The sequence below is a fragment of the Condylostylus longicornis genome, unplaced genomic scaffold (genome assembly GCF_029603195.1).
Source record: "Condylostylus longicornis isolate FDR11 unplaced genomic scaffold, ASM2960319v2 ptg000030l, whole genome shotgun sequence".
NCBI lineage: Eukaryota > Metazoa > Arthropoda > Insecta > Diptera > Dolichopodidae > Condylostylus > Condylostylus longicornis.
The window spans coordinates 10,425,808-10,448,989 of record NW_026577999.1 but is presented as its reverse complement, the minus strand read 5'-3'; the positions used below and the strand labels follow the sequence as shown (position 1 = coordinate 10,448,989).

The 23,182-nt window shown below is 22.0% G+C and overlaps 1 protein-coding gene across 2 annotated transcripts in view; it reads left to right on the top strand.

Moving 5' to 3' along the window:
• Positions 1-5,369: 5,369 nt before the first annotated feature.
• LOC129607987 (uncharacterized protein MAL13P1.304) overlaps positions 5,370-23,182 on the top strand; it is a 236,556-nt gene continuing 218,743 nt past the window's right edge. Inside the window, exon 1 of one of the 2 annotated variants that reach the window (XM_055519279.1) lies at positions 5,370-5,471. The gene's annotated coding sequence lies outside the window, so the exon portion shown is untranslated. Of the gene's footprint in view, positions 5,472-15,715; positions 15,854-23,182 lie in introns of those variants that run through there. The other variant, XM_055519278.1, reaches the window with a different exon arrangement.

Sequence of the window (23,182 nt, the reverse complement as noted above, 5' to 3'; positions counted from 1 at the left end):
ATGGAATTGGAATTTCCTCTATATAAGAATTTTCTTTTAAGGCGAATATTTTGTTGCGAATTTTATATTGAAAAAAAAATTAAATTTGTGATTTAGATCATATTAAAATTTTGTATTTTAAAATTCCAAAAACTGAGATCATGTAATAAATTTGACGCTTCTAGGTTAGGAACGAAATGACTTTCCGGCATTAATTCTATGTATTGCTTTGAAAGAGTATATTGAATTTGTAAATGCTCTAATATTCTAGCCGAAATTTTTTGAAAAATTGGCTCAAAATAATTCTACTCCAATTGACAATATCTAAAACATAGTGGACGTAAACATTTACATTGAATTGTATTTAAGAAGCAGATAACAACTAATTCTTTATTGTTTTAAAACAAAATACCATTCCAATTTTCAATTATTCTTTTAATTTAAAAGCTAAACACCTAAAAAATAACCCATTACATCCTTATAAATATATTTTTAAGGAGTCATTATTTCCATGAAATATTTAATATTTACTGGCACAAGCCTTAACAGCTTATACAAGTGTAACCATTTATATATGCCCAGCTTTTTACTGAAATCAATTCTTTATATATTAGAACATAAGAAATCAACCCCTTTTGTACACTTATTTAAAAATTATAAAATAAATTTTATAAAATAATTCTTTATTTTTACTATTATATATACTGTTATATTAAACTATTATACTATATGCACTAGTATGTATATTTAGAGTATATAGTTAGAGTAAGTACAAGACTCTTATTACATATTATTTATGTATACAAATACTTATTATATTTTAATACAGACGTATACATTTATGTTATATCCTTATATATACATAAATGCACTTAAACATGACATAAGTGAAATCATGTACAATATTTTTATATATATATTTTTTTTGTATACATTTTATTTAAAATATTTAACGGAAATGAGTTTTTGTCATGCCATTTTTTCGTCTTTTTATAGTAAATTTATTATTATTTTTAATAATTAAGGACTCTATATAAGGTTAATTATAAATGAGCCAACACAAAAATAAAATAAAAGAATATTTTTAAGCTTTTCTTTACAAAAAAATATTTTGTATGAATCAACAAGAAATTTTTCTGTAATTCAAGCAATTAAAAAGTAAATTCATCATTAAATGTGATAAAAATCCGTACTATACACCATGAGTTTAATTAATGATTTGTACAGTTCTGTAAAAATTTACAAATTTATTATATTTTATAGTTAGAAAGTTTATATTTTTGTACTTATCTAAAACAACTTTTATTAGACTTTCAAACTACACGACGTAGTGAGCTCTTTTTATAAAAATTTATTTCAAATTTCGAAATTCGTATGTTAAGTATATTAAAACCCCACAGTTCTGTAATCTGGTTTTCTCAAAATCTTCATTATATTGTTCTTCCGATGAATTAAATTAGAGTATAAAATTTTAAGAAATCCCAGTAATTTAAGACGTGATTCTGTTAAAATTTCAACATTCAAAATTGTGTACGAATACAATACCTCTCCTACCAAACAAAAAATTCACAATACTATTGCTAAAAAGTCCCCTAAAAATATGCCAGAATAATAATCATAGCGTATTAAGTGTATACTTAATAATTTTCAAAAAAAAAATATTCAATCTTTTATAAAATATTTCAGAAAAATATATTGTTTGTTTACATAACCGGAAAATATATGTAGGAAAATAAAACAGGTGTGCACATTATGGTACATAAATATCTATTAAATAATATTAAACATACACACAGTCATCTATATATATATACAAAGTACGCATTTAAAAATTGAATATATTCAACCCTTTTTCTTTAAAAATCAGAAATATATATGAATGTATGTAATTTGACATGGCTTTCAATGTATAAATTTCACTTCATTTTAAATTTTATCAAAATAAATTTTCACTTGAATAATTTTTTTTTTAAATAAATTTTCGTATATATGTATTTTGAAATACAACATATATGCATACGTATATACATATCTAATCCAATTATAAATATACATGTATATACATTGTGAATATGAAGAGCACAAGGTATAGAATTAATAAGAAATTTTCAATTTTCTATGATAGACAATTAATACTCGTATATACGTACATACATGTATGTTTATAGTTTTCTTCAGAATTAATACAGTTCTAATTAATATTGTTGGTAAACGTATGAATATTATGAATATATATGTATATATATGCACTCAATATCTCAGTAAAATTAATATATATTGTCTAATTAGGTTTAATTATTTCTAGAGAATATTAAAATTTTAAAAATTTAATTTTCCAGATATTCTGCGATTATTTTCAGTTTAGAAATGTAGGATTTTTAAAGTTTATTAAAAAAAAAGCATTAGTATGTGAATAAACCCTCGATATCAATTTCAACTAATGTAAATCACTGCATATTCAATTAAAGATTTTGCATTACAAATCCTTATAAAAACAAAAATTTATAAAATTATTATTTCAAAAAAAGAATTTTATTTGAAAGAAAAATCAATGAACTTAAAAGAAAACATTGTACATTATATATGGCGGCACTACTTCTAATATCACAAAATAAAATTGCTCTATTACAAATTTAATTTTAGAACGTATAAAGCACACGAACCTACATTTTTTTCAGCAAAAACGATTTCAATAATTTCAACATGAGAAATGTACATAGAACTCCTACATACTTGCATTATGATTATAATATTTCACATGAAATATCAAAATATTTTTTGTTAGCGTTGTCATCTCTTAACAACTCAAATCTACTATAATTTAATTCAAAAACAGCAAAAGGCGCAGTCAAAACAAAATAAAAATCCAAAATTTAATAAAATTTATGAATAGAAAATAGAGCTTTGTAGTACACGTATAACATAAGTACCTATGCATACATATGAATATATACAAATTTATAAATTTGCAATGTTGAATACATACTTATATATAGATACTCATATTAATACAAAGTAAGCTTAATTTCATCATGATACATACAAAATTCATACAAATTACATATTATATACGTATAACCATTATCATGCTAATAATTTTTTTATTTAAATATAATAAAAGAGAATTTTATTTCTCTTTCTTTAAACCTTTGTTCTTTAAAACGTTTACATGCTGTATGTCATCATTTTCATAATACCTATCAATATAACTATTGTGTACACATTCTATACATAAGACATAAAATTAAAATAAATATTGTAAATAAGAAATTTTCCAAAAGAGGATTAATATGGGAGGCAAAATATAGGGTAATTTCTCACTGAATAAACAAACCAAAGTTTAATTACATTTCATATTATTGTTTATTACAATAATATATATGTATAAGTATTTATGAGTGAAATATTAGAAATATAGGGAAACAAAAAAGCAATCAATACCCTCATAGATTTCACAAATAAAAAAAAAATTTAAAAAATATAACAAAAACAGGAAAATCAATGTAATTTTTTTTTTCTATACTTCTCGATTTTTCATTCTAACACCAATATAAAATATTAAATAAAAGCTTTACACTAGCTGAACCTCCTCCCTATATAAATGGAGTGAAAATGCAAATTTATTGATGTTCATCATTTTCCTAGCACCGATGAAATAGAGTTACCAAATAGGTTTTCTAAAACTGTGAGCATACTAAATAATAATAATCACCCTTAATGTATGCAATGCGATCGGTAATAAAAACGTGTAGTTTTTCCTTGAATGTAGGAAAATTTAATGATTTTTATAAGGTAAAAGTTAAACTTCAGATTGGAAATTCTACTGTGTCAAACTTAATTTTAGTTACCAAATTTAATTTTATAAATAGCAAAAATCTCAAGTAGTCTGTTTAAAGTCATGTATAATCATTACTGTATATATATTTATATATACATATATATATATATATATATATAGTATATATTACATATATACTGTACTATATACTATACTACATACTAAATATTATATATTATATACTATATAATCTATACTGTATACTATATACTATATACTATATACTATATACTATATACTATATAGTATATACTATAAATTATATACTATATACTATTTACTATATACTATATACTATATGCTGTATACTATATACAATATACTAACTATATACTATATATCATATAGTATATATATATATATATATATACATATATATATATATATATATATACTATATATATATATATATATATATATATATATATATATATATATATATATATATATATATATATATATATATATATATGTATTAATAATGATTATTCTTCGACATGAATTTATTTTCTATTGTAAATTTTTCTCTTTTAATATTGAGTATATCTGGCCAGCCTACATAATAAGACATATTATTATGCAATACAAAACATTGGCATGCTATATTTTTGTTACAGGTATTTGATAAAACTTTATACCTACTAAAATTTTTATGTTCTGTGTATGCTTATACAATATATATTATTTAATACAATATAATATTCTTAACATGCGAAATACTAACTTATGAGAATATATATATGCGCTTGCTTTCTATGGATATATATATATATATATATATATATATATATATATATATATATACATATATATATATACATATATATATGCTATGTATTGGTTAGGATCAATCCATACAAAAACATATTTTTTTTTTAAATTGTAATTCCGGAAATACTAGTTATTTCAAAGGCAGAATTAAAAGAACATAACATTTAGGGATGAGATTATACCCTTCAATAAATTTAAAAGATATTTAGTACTTGATGTTTATTTTTTATTGTTTCTAAAGGAATTGTTATTTTAAAAAAATATGAGTTTTCAGCAACGGTAAAGTTATATTTTATATATAATTATTTTATATTTTATATCTTTAATATAAAATATTCAAACCAAGATGCTTGTTGTCATTTCAACAATACTTAACTAAATGATGAAAAAAATAATTATAATAGCCCATATACTGAAACCCATATTTTATTATTACCATATTACAGATGTGGACGACGGACCAGGCAGTGGTGGTGGGGGTGGAGGCGGTGGAGCCGCTTTACTAGATGAAGTATCATCACAAGTAAGGCATGGGCGATTTCGTGTCACATCAGCTTCAACTGGACCACCAGAACAAACGTTAGGAAGATTTCGCCTTACGCCAACAAGTAAGTATAATTTTATCATATTAAATAATTTTATGAAAAAATCATATTATATTGTGTACACACATAATACACAATATAATATACATTTTTCAATTGCATACATTTTAACAAATCTTTCCTTGTACTGCTATATAGCAAATTATGGCGCTCCAACTTCACCCCTTTTACAAAGAGGTAGATTTGCTGTGATACCAGAAGAACCACATAGCTCACCCGCTCAACCAAAATCCCAACGTGATCGTTCACCATCACCAGAATGGGATTTTGATATTGAGGTAAGTGAAATTTTTTTTTTAATTAAAATATTGTAATTTTTTTATTACGATATTAAAAATTGTACTTGACTGAATTACTTTATAAAAAATATTTATAGTTTTTAACATTAAAAGAACAAACGAAAAATTACTTACCTACTTAATATGTGATTGTAAAAAAATTATTTTTTAAATAAAATTAACATTTTCTTGTGCTTCAATATTCTTAAAATCAAAAATATCCTTAAGTTTAATTGAAAAAATAGACAAACGCATTAAGTTTTTACCGCCTCTCGCAAAAAAAAAATTCATAAAAACAAAAACATACCGTTTTATTCTAAAGTAAAGTTGTAAACATTAAAAATAGAAGAATTCACAATGGCAGCACTATTATTGTTTTTTTTAGAAACAGCTGTTTTTACTTTGTTTCTACATTCTCCATCTCCATTCCGTTTTTCCATTCCATGTGTTTCAATGAAGCGTAATTTTGTACACTACTACATATAGTTTACACGTTGCCATATTTCATGTTGTTTATTTTTTTTTCATTTGTTTCTTTTTCTTTTTTTTGAAATTATTCCCAGTCAATAATTTTATGTGATATTTTTGTTATAATGGTTTCTATGAAAATTTCTATGAAAATTTTGTATTTTATAATATATCAAAATATATAACAATATTTAATGAAATTTTTAAGCAGAAACATTAAGCAACTCAAAAAACAAATTCGATGCCATTTATGAACTCGGATTGAGAAATTTTAAAAATTTGTTTGTGTTATTTTAGTATTTTGTTGAAAATTCTTTATTTAATATTTAACGCCATGGATGTTTTTGATAAAAAATTAAATAAATAATAAATCAAATAAATTTAAACGAATACTAAAGTGGTTCAGTAAGAACTATGTAAGTACTGCGCTATCACTACTTACAATCACTAAGTACAAATTCTAAGATTAAATCTACAATAAAGTCAATTACCTAATCTACAAGAGATATTATTAGATACAGCCAACACCTTATGTCAAAATTTAATAATTAATTAAATTATGTATGTACTTGGAAAATTGTAATCAAAATTATTAAAATTTGCTGATCGCCGCTCAAAACTTTCGTAAAATTATTAATTGTCGTCATTTTTGTTTTTGAAAATTCAGACAATAAAAGAGAGAAAATAATAGAAGGTGTTTACATATTTGAGACTCAAATTTTTCGGATTCCATTTTTTACTATTTTATGCAAAGCAAATAACTATCATATGTATATTACTATATGTGCATATATTGAACATGTCATAATATTCTTTACTACCTGGGTGATTTTGTTTCTTTTTTTTTGTTATATTGTTTTTTAATACAAAATTATTGTCATGTTTTGTTTTCCATTTTATTCTCGTTTCCTTTGTTTTTATGTGTCAGTTAGGTCAGCCGTTAACGTTCTCGTCAGCTGGTTTTGTTTTACACCACTACCAGCCGTCTTTAATATTTTGTTTTGATTATTCCATTTTTACTTTTTTTTTTCTTATACGTCTAAAATGACAGCTACGGAAGCAACCAGCCGACCAACAGTCAAATAAAATTAAAAATTTTTTTTTTTTAGTTGAGGAAGGAATCGCGTTCGTTAATGTTGTCGAAGAATTTTTGTTTTATAATAATTTACAAAATAGAAAAAGTGTTTTTTGAAAAAAGAAAAAAATTACATAGTAACAAATAAATAAATAAATGAGTGATTGAATTAAAAAAAAAAAAAATTTCGTGTAATTCTTCATCTTTGTTTTTCTTATTTGTATTAAATTTGTTTCTTATATTTTTTATGAGTATATTTATGTGAAATTTACGGCTTCCTTCAAAAAAGCAAAAAAAAAAAAAATAGAAATTTTTTATTCTTATAATTTTTAAATACTATGAATATGCGCGTATAACAGATTAATTTTTAATGGTGAAAATAAAATATTAATTTAGATGAGTAATAATTTTTAAAACGCTCATTGAAAGTTGGGATACAAAAAAAAATTTGAAGTTCAAAAAATTGCTAATAGAAGTTTTGCTTTACTGGCATAACAGTGGAAAATTTTTACAATATTTTTTGACAGTCGGAAAAAAGTCTTTTAATACTTAAAACTTAAAAAATTTGAAATTTTGATCTTACATTGCAAAGAAAAGAAAAATAATTTTGTAAAAAAAATTATATTGTATGTATTTCTTATGTATCTACATTTTATATAAAAATTTTATATAATTGAGTGAATTTTGAATATAAAAGAGTAAGGTATAACTACCTATATATTTTTTTTTTCATATGAAAACAAAAAAAATTATTCAAATTACTTATAGCAGCCACTTAATATATTTATTCATAAAAAATCACGTTTTTGGAAGCTATTTTTGTGCTATTTTAAATATTCATTTATTTTACTTGGAATAATATTAAATTAATACTACTACTAAATCATTTAACAAAAACCAAAAATTAAATGATTTCATTTGATTGTACATTATGGTGTATCCGATCCGATAAAAATTTAAAAGTGGGACACAAACAGAAAACATCTTGCGGGATTTGTTTCCAATATTATTAAGATATTTACTTTACAATATTTTTTTTTTTTACTTTATTAAGTTATTGTGTGTTTGAATCATTTAATTTGAGGTCATAATAAAAATACAAAATGCAAAAAATAAAAAAATAATTAATATCGGGGCTATAATATTGTAGCTAATTATTATTTCTTATTGTTTCTTATTTATTTTAAGTAAATATATACATACGTACTTATACCTAACCATACACTTACTTATGTATGTAAAAAAATAAGAAAAAATAATAGAAAATAAAATATTATCAGTGGAATACAAAAGCGCCTTGGAAATATTACAAAAAATGCAAAAACAAAAAGAAATATTTTGTTTTTGTTGTACATACTTACTGCTGATAAGAAAAAAAAAATGATAATTAAAAAAAAACTTATTGGAATATAAAAATTAATTTGAATCTATTTTTTTTTTAATTTTAGATTGGCTAATATATACAAATAATATAAACATACCTACTTATATGCTTTTTTTAAAAAAAAAAAAAAACGGATAGGAATCATAGAAAAGAGGCTATTGAAATTGTTACAATTGAATTTATCGGCTGAAAAATAAGGGATCCAATTGCAATCAAAATCAAGTTAATATGAAGTTAACAAAAATATTAAAATCTGTTCAATTTTAATTAAACTACAGTAAATTGCGTACTTACATGGGTACTACCTACAATGAATTGAATTTGAAATTTCTTAAGATCCGATCCGGAAGATCTATGTGTACCTACATTTATATTAATGTCAGATAAAATGTATTTACAATTTTACTATTATCTAAATTTAAAGTACGATATCATTTAAAATCGCTGGATTTTACTGTACCAAATACCTGCCAATTAAAATTATGATAACAAAGGGGATTTTCGATAAAACACGTTCGATAAATTCAAACTGCAATTTTTTCAAAAATAGAATATCCGAAAATGATATATGTATGTAGTTGTACTTAAAGTTCTAAACAAATTTTTAAGTTGTTTTGTTAACTACTGCAAAAATATTATGAATTAGAAGACGATCATAATAATAGAAAGATTTTGGATATTGAAGAATTATTCTAGAGTATGTTACAAATTTGCAAAAGTAAAATACTTATTTAGTTTCTATAGATTTTTTAAGTACCTACTTATGTGTGAAAATATTTTTTAAGATTTAATTTAGAACTTCTAGAGCACGTCTCAGATATCGAAAATCCCTTAATTGTTATTTTCTTAATTTCCATCTTATAAGTTTACTTATGTAAGAATTATTTTTTAGGATTTCATTGAATACATTTAACACCTACATATATAGCTGAGTATATTTCGAAAACCCTGATTTTTCTCAAATATAATACAAGTCATTTAAATCATCATCAAGAAAAAAGCAAATATATGAATGAGTTCATAAATTTAAGAGGATTACGGATAACATTAAATTTTTTCTGTATTATTTTTTAAATTTTATTACCTAGGTATCTATTTAAGTATAAGTATTCTCATATTATTTTATTCCGCCCATAAATATTATGCTGTATATGTACATTATATTTCATTTTAACTACATACTTAAATAAAAATATAAGCAATAATAACTTACATTTTTTTTTTGTAATATACCAATGTAATGTATAGATTTCTTGTAAACATGAAAACTTTTAACTACTGGAATTATAGAAACATATAGTATGAAATGTATGTAGGTAAGGTAGATAGGTAACTAAGTTTTACAAGACATAATGAGCTCAATTAGGTATATTTAATACTTATTTATGAACCTATATATATACATACATAAATAAGTATATGTACAAGAAAATAAAATAAATTGATTTTCATTTATTTTTACTTTAATTAAATTGCTTGTTCCTTTAGTATTTTATTTTTGATTTAAGTCGTTCAATTCAAAATTTATATAAGTATATAAGTAATTACATGCTTTAGTTATAGATTTATATTTATGTTCAATTCATTATTTTAGAAATAAAATGTTATATATAACAAGTTAAATATATCTCCTTATGTATGTAAAGTATATTATGTCAAGTATTATTGAACAAATTGTTATAAAATGAGGCAAAAATGTAGCTATAAGTACCTTTTTAAGTATAACAGTTATGTGGTGCAAGTTGCAATAATACAATTGAGTATAGTAATATTTTTTTACCAATACAATTACTTAAAATATAATTTTTTTAGGTGTCCGTCTGGTAGAAATTAAATTAAGTACAAAATCAAATTCTTTTTTGAATACTTACGTTTGATTTTCTTAAAGAAAAAGAATTATTTTCTGAGAAACAAAAATCAAAAAAATCTTCCATAAAAACCAAAAAACTAAAATAATTTTCCAATAGTTTTGCTATATTGCGTTATTGGTGTATTAAATTTAGACAAAAAATGAAAAAAAATCACGTTTTTAATATTTTAGAAAAAAAAATTTTCTCAAAATTGGTGTGTTTTTCAGTAAAGTACACAAAAAAAAAACTATAAGTATACAAGTGGAATGTATTAAATTCTTTTTGAAGTTCTATTTTTGGGTCTATTAAATGGAATGTGCTCAAAAAAATAAAATTTAAGTAAGAAACAAATAAGAAAAAAATTTTCTATTTAATTACTTATTATTACTTATACATTGATACATTTTTGTATACAATTAAGTAGGTACTCATGTACGTATACATTTCGGTTTCTCATAGATATGCGTAATATTTATATGGCAAGTACTTATTTTTTACAAAATGTACTGAAATTAACGAAAATCTGTAGAAAATAATTCAAAAGTATCTACATACCAAATTTTATAGTAAGATAGAATATTTCCTCTTTTTCAATTAGATCTTATGTATATAACAAAAATGTATTTAAAGTTTATTCCCATAAGAATATATTCAACCGTGGTAGTTCTTTGATATTTAAACTCAAATTGAGTATTAAATATTAAAAATATACTAAGTATATAAAAAGTATAAAACTTATTACTTGTTTTTTTCAGTAGAGTTTTTCAGTAGAAAATAATTAGGAATTTCAACTACAATTTTAAAAAATCATTTGTAGATAAGTAATTAAAAGTGGTCGGGATAAATATTGAAATTAAACGATTCAAAAATTAAACTGAATAATTAAGTGTCTATAAGTTGTAAGAATAAATATTTTCATTTAAAAAATATATGATTTAAAACTAACTACTTATCTTTTCTGTTTTGAATTTCATTTAAAAACAAGGAAAATTCCTTATTTTAATAAAAAAAATAAATAAATTATACTTACTTAATTAGAATTTTATTTTGTGTATCCCTTAATTGTATATTTGCAATTATTTAAGACTATAAAATTTATTATCATTTTCGCGTTTTCAATACACACACACGTACATATTATACTCTTAAATACTTGCTTATAAAACAAAGGAAAATTTCGAAATAAAACAAAAATAAAAAAAAAAACTATATAATAAAAAATATTTACTACTTTATTTAGTTAAATTAATTTGTAAAGAAGAACTTAATTTGGCGTTTTTAATTGGTTTTTGTATTCGCATTTCATTTCTAATTCTAATGTTGTTCTATTGATTTAAATTCAATAGAGAAGTTTTCAAAAGCGCCTATATATTTCAATATTATACGACAACGACGACAAATTGCTTGTTTTGCACGTAAATAAATAAGTAATTCAAAAAAAAAAAAAATTCACCTACAACAATTTTTTTTTTTTATTATTATTATTTTTTTTTAATATTTGATTTTGAATTAATTACAATACCAAGTGTATATACTTGAATAATTATGAAAATATATATTTGAAATAAATCCAAAAGAATTAAATCCGAAAAAGTTAATTATTAAAAATATTTTTATATTTTACTTAATGAATACTTACAGTAGGAATTGGAAGTATTTAATGGTTAATTATTAATATTAATTAATAGATTAGGTATAAACCGACACACTAGAATGTTTGATATACTATATTGTCTTACTCGTACATTATAGGTTTTGAGTATATTTAGTTTAGGACTTGTTAAGGAAATTTAGAGACTAATGATAACTCCTTTCAATATTACAAATATATAAAATACACTTAAGTAAATTAAAATTTTGTAAAACAACGATCCACTTATATGGTTAAACTGCTGAACTTTATGTTCGAAAGCTTTGTTATATATAGATTTGTATTTATATACTCAATATGTGTGTATGTTTCGGTAAATGATAGTATTGCATAAGAATAATTAACTATACTTAATTGACTTTGAATAATTCCTTGTATTGATTTAAAATTCTTATTTCAATTACATTTTGGGATTTTGAATATTTGAACGCAACCTGCATAAAATTTTCTCAATTTTTATTTAAGTTAAGTTGAATACATTTAGTATATAAGTATGTTTAAATTTAACTAATATATATGTAGATATATGCATGTATATGTTCATAGTTATATAGTTATACTTATTTAAATGATTTTCATTTTAATTTAATTATTAGTTGTTCTAAAATCACTCAAATTATTTGCTCATATCACTCAAACATACTTACTATATATATATATGTATATACTTATTCAATAGTTTTTCTTTAGAATGTATTTTTTATATAAAATTTTAATATATTAAAATTAAAATAAGGTGTGTTTGCTAAATAAGTAACTATATATGTACCTATTTACTTGTTTACATATTTATACTTCAATTTTTTTCGCCTTTTTTTTTTTTAATTGAACACTTAATTGTATATAAGTAGTATGAATTTTTAAACAGGTTTAAATAAAAAAAAATTAAAACTGAAAAATCAGCGACGATAGTATAAAAAAAATTTAAATAAAAAGCTTTAACATCAGCTGATTTTTAGCTGTATTATATATATAGAGGGGTAGTATATTGTTATATGTATAACAATACGAAATATTTTTAGTTACATAAAAAGTACTTTAACTATATAAGAAATTACATAAGATATAATATGTAAGTACATAGTTTGTATTATTGTAAATGTAACTTGAACTATATTGAAATTTCTAAGCATGTATATATATACTGTAGTACTTATGTACATACCCCTACATTTTTTGTACATGTTATAGATAGTGCGTTGAATCACCTGTTGAACTTTATTCAAATACTTAAAAATTTTCTTTTAGTTTTCTTTCCTTCGACATTTTTGTCTCATATACTCTTGAGTTAGTTTTCATAAATTTCTTTTTGAATATCAAAATGTAATGTATATATGTATTGTTGTATATAAGTATATATATGTATATTGTGTCAAACGCACTATTAAGATTTTGTTTTCTTCTTATTACTTAGATACTTAATAATTAATTAATTACTTAAATAAGTACTTAATTTATTAAACGATTAAGATAATAAATAAATTATCTTATAATCAATTTAAAAAATTTTAATAATAAATTGAAAATTACATATAAATTAAAATTACCCTGTATATTGCTCTTTATACTTATTCAAATTATTCTCAGAAATAAGTAATTTAAAGTTATTTGTTAGTTACTTATTTCAGTTATAACTTTTAAGTATTTATAATATTATATTTTAATTTTTAGAATTTAGGCAAATGGCTTATATTATACTGTTATACAATATTTCATATACATCAGATGTTAAAAAATTAAGTAATATTATTAAGACCTTCAAAATTCAACTTATGAATTAAATTTCAGAATTTCACCTTATGAATTAAATTTGTGGTGAACTATAGACTAAACAATTAATAAAATTTTGTTAATTTTAATTAAATTGATATTTCAGTAAGAACTTGTGCGATAATAGATATTTTTATTAATTAGGATTAACCCTGTACTTGTTATATATTTGATTGATTATATTGCAATTTTTAATTTATTACACATATAAGTATACAAATTCATAACTTCATATATACCATTTTAGATTTAGGTATACATGTGTAATACTCGTAATACAGCACGTACAAAAAAAAAAAAATTCGCGAAATTTGTGTTCCACTTTTTTTTTTTTTAACTAGTTATTAAAAATTTGTACATATATACTAAAGTATATGTTTATATTTTTATGTATACATTAACAAATAGCAATAAACCCATAATTTGAATTAAGTAGTTTACCAAAACCGTGATTGAAATTTTTTTTTTTTAAATTTAATTATACATTTGAGTAAGTATACAAGTGAATATGTGCGATGTTATATGTGCTTATATATATTCAAGCATTTATGGATATAATAACAGTTTTTGTATATATATATATATATATATATATATATCGCATTTATACTGCAAAAAATTAATAAGTTTTGAATAATTTTAAAAAATAAAATTTGTTAGTTAATTTTTATTTATATTAACCTTTAAGTAGCAATTTATAGAGAAAAATTTATGAAATTTTTTATTTTATTATTTAAAATCAGAGTAAAAACATTTCGGATTTCATTCGAATACAATTTGAAATTTGTGAATATTTTAATATTTTTTTATTTATTAAATCCATACTATTAGTAGTTTTCGTAGTTTTAATTAAATCAAGAAAAATTATTCAGTGCTTTAGAAATCTAATTATAAGTGTATATTTACAACTTATTATTCTAAATTTGAAAAGTGAAAGTAAAATCAAAATTTAATATTTTAATTAAGTACGCAAATAAATGAATTTTATTAAAATTAACAAAAAATCATATTTAGTTCAAATTTTAATAAAAATTTTATTAAGAAAAATAAAAATTTTTTGTAATTATATCAACAAGTACTTTTTCTTTGAATTACTTTAAGTACTTGATACTTAATTATTAAACGAAAAGTTAAAATAAGTACATATAAGTAACTACTCGTAAGTGCAAAATCCTTGCTTAAATAGACGAGTTGTTTATATAGTTATTTATTTATTAATTGAAATATTTAAAAAGTACTTACACAAATAGTAATTTTTTAATTTTTACATTTATTGAAATTTGTTATTTTCAATGTTCTTTTATGAGCATAACCAAATTTTAATAACGATACGAATTCGGATTACATTATAGGTAATCATTAATTTAGTGATTGTTCTACTGATGGATTTCATCAAGTACTTTCATCATCAAGTACTTTTTGCACTTGGGAAATTTAAAATTTAAGTGTGTTTAAAATAATTAAAATTTAATACCTTAATTATAATTATTCCTTAATATAATATTATAATTATAATATTATTAAAATTAATAAATTGCAAGTACTTATGTACAATGTCTATTTGTCCATTTACAATTCATATATGCATAACTACTTACTTTTGCTGTACAGTTTTAGAATTCAAAAATTAAAGTTTTTGAAAAACAAAAAAAAATTCTTAAAATTTAATACGAGTATCGATCTACTCTTCAAGTACTTATTTTGACATTTTCGTTCTTTTCAAAAAAAAATTTTTATAATCTTTTGCTTATTAAAATTTTCTATATGTATGTATACGTATGTATTGAAAATAAAACAAAAAAATTATAAATTTTTATTAATATTTTTCATGTTTTTTTTTTTTTTTTTGTTCAAGAAAGTTCAAATCGAAAATAAAATTATAATTTTTGTACTTAAAATAAGTAATTAAATGGTTTTAAACGTGATTAACTTTAATTAAAATAAAGAAATATATATATATATGAGAATAAAAGTATATAAAAACAATACTTAACAGTGTAAATTACTTGGTTACTTAAATTTTGTATTTAATTATTTTGGGATTTAGCTACTTAGTTACTTAAACTTAAAATTCTTATCAAAAATTCTACAAAGTTAATGATTTATCAAAACGGGAGGATTATATAATTTGGATATTAAATTGTTTACTTAATATTAAACAGGAAAAAAAAACAAAACATCAAGGTAAATATTTTTCTTTTCAATTTTTATTTAAATAATTTTTATTTTTAAGTTAAACAATATTTTTATATATACTTATATATTTTAAATTCCTGGATATATTCTAATTAAACAAAAAAAAAAAAAAACGAGAAAAAAGTTTGTACTTGAAAAGTTATTTTAAATATTTACTTTGAACAGAAAGGGATTAACTGTTTTTGTTTTAAATAATTGCTTCTTACTTAATTGATTATTCGAATTATTTTGAATGAAAGTATTTTTAAAATAAAGATTATTAAAGAAACAAATAAAATTCATCAAGTTGGTAACAATATAGGCGGGGAGAGAGATTAACATGAAAGATTACTCTCATGTTATCATAAGCTCTAATCATGTTTATCATGTTATCATAAGCTCTTGCTAATGTGCAAGCGGAAAACAGAAGATAGTAAATAAAGGCAGAAATTTGTTAATACTTGATGAACTGCTTCGTCAGGAAATTCATGGCTAGGCTTATGCTGATGAAATTGTCATTATCGCTAGGAGTAAGTTTGAAAGGACTCTTTGTGACATTATGCAAAGAGTTCTGCAGACATTTATTTAACCTCCGGTTTCCTCTCTACAACAAAGCCGCTCATATGAATTATGTGTAGATGTTCAGCCTCCTTCTTCCAGTGAAGGGTAGTACATAATTGCCCCGTTAAGGTTAATTTTTGCGACCTACAGTGTCCCTGTAGGGATATGAGCCGTACCTTATATGTGTCCCTGTATGTAATAGATCTTTATATATGGTAGTCGTGCACTTTTAACCCGGTTAGTATGCATAAGTATATGTTATTTAGAGTTTTAAATTTTCTAAATGAAGATTGTAAATATATAAAAATACTACTTAAGTATTAGTCATAAACTTGCTGATCAATAATATGCAAAATAAAATTAAATTTATTTTTTCAATCCCGTGAATTTTCCTAAATCAATTCCTCTATGGCGAGCATTTATCAAAATTAAAATTAAGTATATGTATGTATGTATGTTATTATTTAAGAATATTTGGAATACGATAAATATTGTTTTGTTATATAGGAAGAAAATGATCGAATTTTTAAAATTCTTTCGTTTTCTTAGTTTAGACCGCAGAGCAGAAATTTTACTATCTGTCATTGTATCTATAATTTAGTATGTTTTATATGCGGAGCAAGGTCTATTTTTAGGATCATTTCACTGGCATAGGCCTATATATTTTTTTTTTTGTAATTGAGTATAAGCATTTTTTTTTTTTTTTGTTTGTTTGTTTATCTTCATTTCGGCCATTTTTTTTTTTCTTCATAATGAGGTAAATTTAATAATAAGTAGAAAGAAAAAAATATAAATGGCAAACAAAGATAAAGGTAGGCTGAACTAAATAAAAAACAATTTTTTTTTTTCTATTTCATGATGAACATATGTTTATTTATTTTTTAAGTTTTTCTCTCTCTTTCTCTCTCTCTCTGGCATTATGCCAAAAAACAAAATTCTTTAAAATACAAAAAAAAAAAATAGAAAACAAATTGTAAAAATTTTTTTTTTGATACTTGAAAATTTTAAAGAATTTCAATTTTGTGAAGTTTAAAGAATTTAAATAATTAGAGAAAAAAAAAAAGTGCACCACCATATTTTCGATTGAATTCAAATATACTTAAATACCCTTATACATAACCCATACACACATACTCGCTTAATTTACTATGTAAATATAAAGAGATAAGATTACATAATATTTGTACACTCATAAAAAAACTCTCCAAACAGTTTCTTATCTTGAAAATTTTATAATTTAATTATTAAAATAAAAGCTTTCGAAATTTGAAATAAAATTAGAAAATTAATTACCTACTTTTTAATATTTTAGCAACATTCTAATTGATATTCAATTTATAAAAGCAACAAAGTTTTCAACATCTAATCAAATTTACAAATTATGTATTATGGTACCTATATAAACATGTATGTATGTATGTTTGTATGTATGTATGGTTATAGATTGTATTGTTGTATAATTAATTTTGGGCGTTAGATTGTTGTTAAAAACGCAACCAAACAATCAATAATTCATTTTGTCTTTTTCCTTTCTATTTAAATTTTTTTTTAATTTATAAGTAACTATTTTATTTCACATTGAACGTCACTGACCTTAACCACAAAACATACTTATGAGCTTGCGGCATTATTTATGATATTCAAAATTCAAATTTTTTTTGTTTTTGTTTTTTTAACTAATATTTTTTTTTTTGTAAGTAAGTATGTTTTAGGTAACTATTTCTTAAAAAGCTGAGCTCATTTTTATTTCTCATTCAATTCAAATAAGAAAAAAAAATTGTTTTTTCTTTTACTTTTTGTATTTGTTGTCGTCTATTTGTATTCTATACTTACTTTTACAATATGTCTGTGGTGACAAACGATAGTGACGTAAGTTAGTATGATTTTTGCAAATTGTGTAATTTTTTTTTAACAATAGGGCAAAAAAACTATAATAATAATTTTTAATATTAAATTAAAATTATATTACATAAGTACTAAATACTTAGCGAAAATTGTATTAAATATTCATAATCACCGGGTATACTTAATAATTATAAATGGAAAATGAAAAAATTACGATCATATTTAGGATCTTCGATTTCGGCTTGATGTAAATTTTCCATTTTTAGTAAATTCTAATACTCGTATTATAATCTAGTTGTAATATTGTTTGTTCATTTTACGTATTTAAACGACTTGCTTATACGTTTGTGATAATGAATGCTCGCGCATTATTCATATACCTTCTCTTCATTAAGAAAATAATCGCCGTAGCAAAATGTATTATTTAAAAATTCTTCTATAAAATTTATAGTTCTAAGTATATAAAATGTTTAAATTAATGCTTAAGTTTTTAGAGCAATTGTATTTATAATTATTAATTTTACATACTTAGTTAAAAATATTACTATTACATGTAGTCATCGATTACAAAATTCTAACAAAAATAAATACTTACATAGAGATTGAAATAAAAATTAAAGAATAAAGATAGAAAATAAATTTAAATATTAATAAAAATATTTTAAGTAAGAATTTACAACATAAAAAACACTTGACCTTCTTCTATGTTTTTGTATTGTGAATGAATAAATTTATTTGTACTTATACGTTATGTGTATACAATACATAGATATGTATACATATATATATATATATGCTCATTCATATTAACAGCAATATGAAAACTTTAACATAACTGTTTAAGTATGAGTTACCGCAAGCTATAAGAATTCCTACACAGATGCCTTTACAATTAAGATTGTAACATGCACATGTACGATAGGCTGAAGCTTTACGTTGTAAGATTGCTTAAAAAAAATGTTCTTGTAACAATACAAATAAAAAAGCTAAAATTGAGAGTATCTGGCTTATTAAATCAAAATTCAATTAATTTTGAGCTGGTTTTGTTCTAACTCTTTTAACAAGTAAATATTCCATTAAAGAACTCTGCACTTTTTATCTTATATGTAAGTGATTTGATATTAAATTTTATTATAATTATCAATTGTTAAGATTATATACATACATATATAGAGTTGAATTGATAAAGAATTTTCAATACATACATATACAATTAAATTCTCAGTGATAGCAAAATTTGATTATTAATGTATTTGTGCTATCATATCAAATGCTTTACTTATTGCAGTCATATAAAATTAAACATTAGATTAAAAAAATAAAAATTTATTATTGGTACTTCATAAAATAGATTCTGAAACAAGGGGGGAAAAAAGACGAGATTAAAAGAAGGGTTTAGAAATGCATTTACCTAAGTACTTATATACATACGAGTATAATGTGGCGATACTTAATAATAATTTGATTTGATCATTTAATAATAATTTGATTAATTCATGGCTCATATAAGCAAATATTTGATGAAAATAGTTAACCCTATGTTTAAAGTTCACTTAGCATAAATGATAATTTACACAGCCCTGCCAATTACAATCATAATTCTCTTTTACAAATTTTACTAAGGCAATGTTAAAATGTTTTTTTTTTAGTATTATGAGACCCTAAATTCAATTACTTACTCACTTAAAAGTGTTTAGGAAAGTAAGGTAACTATTATTTGCTTGTACTAATCAATTAGAACTATGTACTTAGTTAGCGTTACGTATGATTTACTTATATGTACACGAAATTAATTATACCTTTGGGATTAATTTGTATAACAATTAAATTTGTCATTGTTTGTACATTAAAAGAAAAAAGTCAATATTAGTAAATTGTGTTAGGTCAGTAACCTATAAATAAACTACGAATATATAAAATTGCGCACATTGTGCGAACGTATCAAAAATTATATGACGCGAGCCAAAAGGCAACAAAAAATGAATTGAAATAAATGAGAAATTGTTTCTACTTTGTTTGTTTTTTTCTTTTCTTTTTCTTCTTTTGGTTTGTTGCTTTCATTGTTGCTATTGTTTTAATTGTTCTCTTTAATATTTACACTTTTTTTTTCTTTTTTTTTCAATTTTCTATATAATATTAGTGTTGTTATTATTGTCTTGTTAAATATTTTTATAATTTTGTTTAATTGTCAAAAAAAGTAGGAAAAACATATTTCTTTGCATTTTCTTCTTTCATTCAAGCAATTGGAAAATTTCAAAAAAAAAAATCTAAAACGAAAGAAGAACAAAAAAAAATCTTTTTCAAAGAAAAGCGAAAAATATTTTCTTGTCAACAAAATAAAATATTTTTTTCATAAGAAAAGAAAAAATAATAATAAAAAAAATTAAAAGTAAAAATAATTACAAATAAACAAATTTTTGTACTTAATTTATACAAACAACATGAAAAATTTATGGCTAAACTAAATGTGAATGTTCCCGGCAATAATTAATGAATTGGTAAAGAAAAAAAAAAAATTTTTTTGTAAAATTGAAATTCAAAGCAATTTTTTTTTTTTTTTTGGTTAATTTTAATAAAATACTTAAGTTAAGAATCGATAAGTTAATGGACTCTTATACAACAAAACAGAATAAAAACGAAAAGAAAGAAAATTATTCTACTTACGTGTAGAACTTTTACTTACACTTACTTATTAAATACATACAATACATACACAGGTATATGTAGATTACTCAAGCAAGAATGAAAATATTTAAAATTGAATTGAAGGAGTAAGCACTTAGTGATCTTGTAAGTATTTGACATTATGAATAAACTATAAAAGTAAATATTATATTTTTAAAAATGTTGACATTATTGCCTCCATTGTTTTAAGTTTAAAAGCCCAAGTAAGAATCATTTCTCTCACATATTGTAACGTAACCAATTATATTTGTGTAAAATTTGTACTTCTTTGTTTGAAATCACAATACTTTCATAGAAGGGGAAGCCGTAATCGACATTTTTTGAGAATTTGTGTATACAATATATAAGTAATCGTTATTCTTGTGTAAGTAACCGTATTTTCGTTATAAGTCAATCAATCGCTACTTTTACAAAAGTAATCGTTACTTTTATAAAAAAAATATAATTACTCGTTAATTCCTTATAAGTATTTAAATAATCATTTCTATTTTATAACTAATTTATTTAGCGTTGTAAAAGTAATTGTTACTTGCAAAAATAATTGTTTCTTTTATATAAAAAAAATTGAAATTTTCCGTATAACAAAGTTTTATTGTTGATAAAATATTGACTTTCATACAGAATGTAACTAGTTGTACAAATTACCAAGTACTCTTAACACATTGTTTAAATAAATTGTTCTATTATTATATATATACGTACATATATGTCTGTATGTATGTATTTAATTTACTCTTAATTTACATAATATTTATACATAATTACTTATACAGCTTAAAATACTATTATATTGAACAAAATTTTTAAGTGTTTTTAATTTGCATCCACCTTGAACTTTTCTACTCAAATTTTTAATAAATTTTTTGTTTGTTTTTATTACTAAGTACCAAATTATTATAATAGTCTATTCTGACATGTGATTTTTGTACCCACGCATATTAACCTCCAATACTCTTTTCCAAGATTCTTATATTTTTTTTGTTTTGCTTTTTCTATTTATGTAAGTAATTTACTCGTTTTTTGTTTCGCGCAGTAACTATAAAGCAATCAAGGAAAAATAGTGAAAAAAAATGTGACGTCATCATTACTTTTGTATACGTAAAACAAAAAGAAATAATTTTTAACTTCACAATAAACTTAAAATAATAAGAAATGAATGCTATAACAAAAAAAAAAAGAGTGTAGAAAATAAAAATTTAAAAATTTCAAATCTATCGAAACCTGACATGGTACTTTTTTGTGGTAGTCTTTCTTAGAATTTTTTTTTCCTATTTCTTTTTTTTTTTTTTAAAAAAAGTAAACAATTTTTTTTTCTTTTTGAAGTTTTCTAAAATTTCTTCAGTAGAGAAAAATGTTTTTGTTTTTTTTTATATTTTTGGTAAGGAATATGGTATTGATTTGGTGTGACCCTGAACTTCAAAATATTCATTGAAAAAAAAAAAACCAAATTATTGTTTCTTTTAAATGTTGTTGAACTTTATTTTTGCTTTGAAGATTTGTGGCTATTGTCTTTTGGTTTTACTATATTTATAAAATAATAAAAATTTTTGGAGTCCAAAGGTTTGATTCGGATTTTTGTCTAAAAATTAAACAATAGCTTCCTAGATTTCAAAAATATCAAAATATTTTAATTTTATTTAATAATTCAAAAATTGACAATTAAATTTCATATTTGGCATCTAGTTGAACTTGATGGGCCTTTGTACATTCGCATTCTTAACAATACTGCATTTGTCAACAGTTTGCAACAGTTACATTTGCATAAAAGTTCAAATATACACTAGTATTTTGCATCAGTTGTCAGTTTGAGTATGTGAATAAAAAATTTAATTTAAACTTGTTTTCAAGAGGTAAACAATAAACATTTTAAAGTAAAATTGTTTAAATTCTCAGAGTAATTCTTGGTTTAGCAACGTGTTAAGCGTTTACATAAAAAGTTCCTAATTTATATATAGATGAAAGAGTACACAAAGGGAGTGGAATAGGAAATAACAGCACCCAAAGAAAATAAATGTACAAAGGTCCAATAGTCACTGTATAGAATCTTAAATCAAAACAATTTGATGCAGTGAGTTTTCTAGTTGGAAAAAAAAAATTGTTCCAATATTAATGTTCGAATTAGGACAATAAAATTAGAGGCAACTACCTAAAGATCTAAAACTTTTATATACATATATGTACTTACATATGTATATATATTTATATTTAAATAATTTAAGTTAAATTTAAGATTTTCTTAACAAGTAC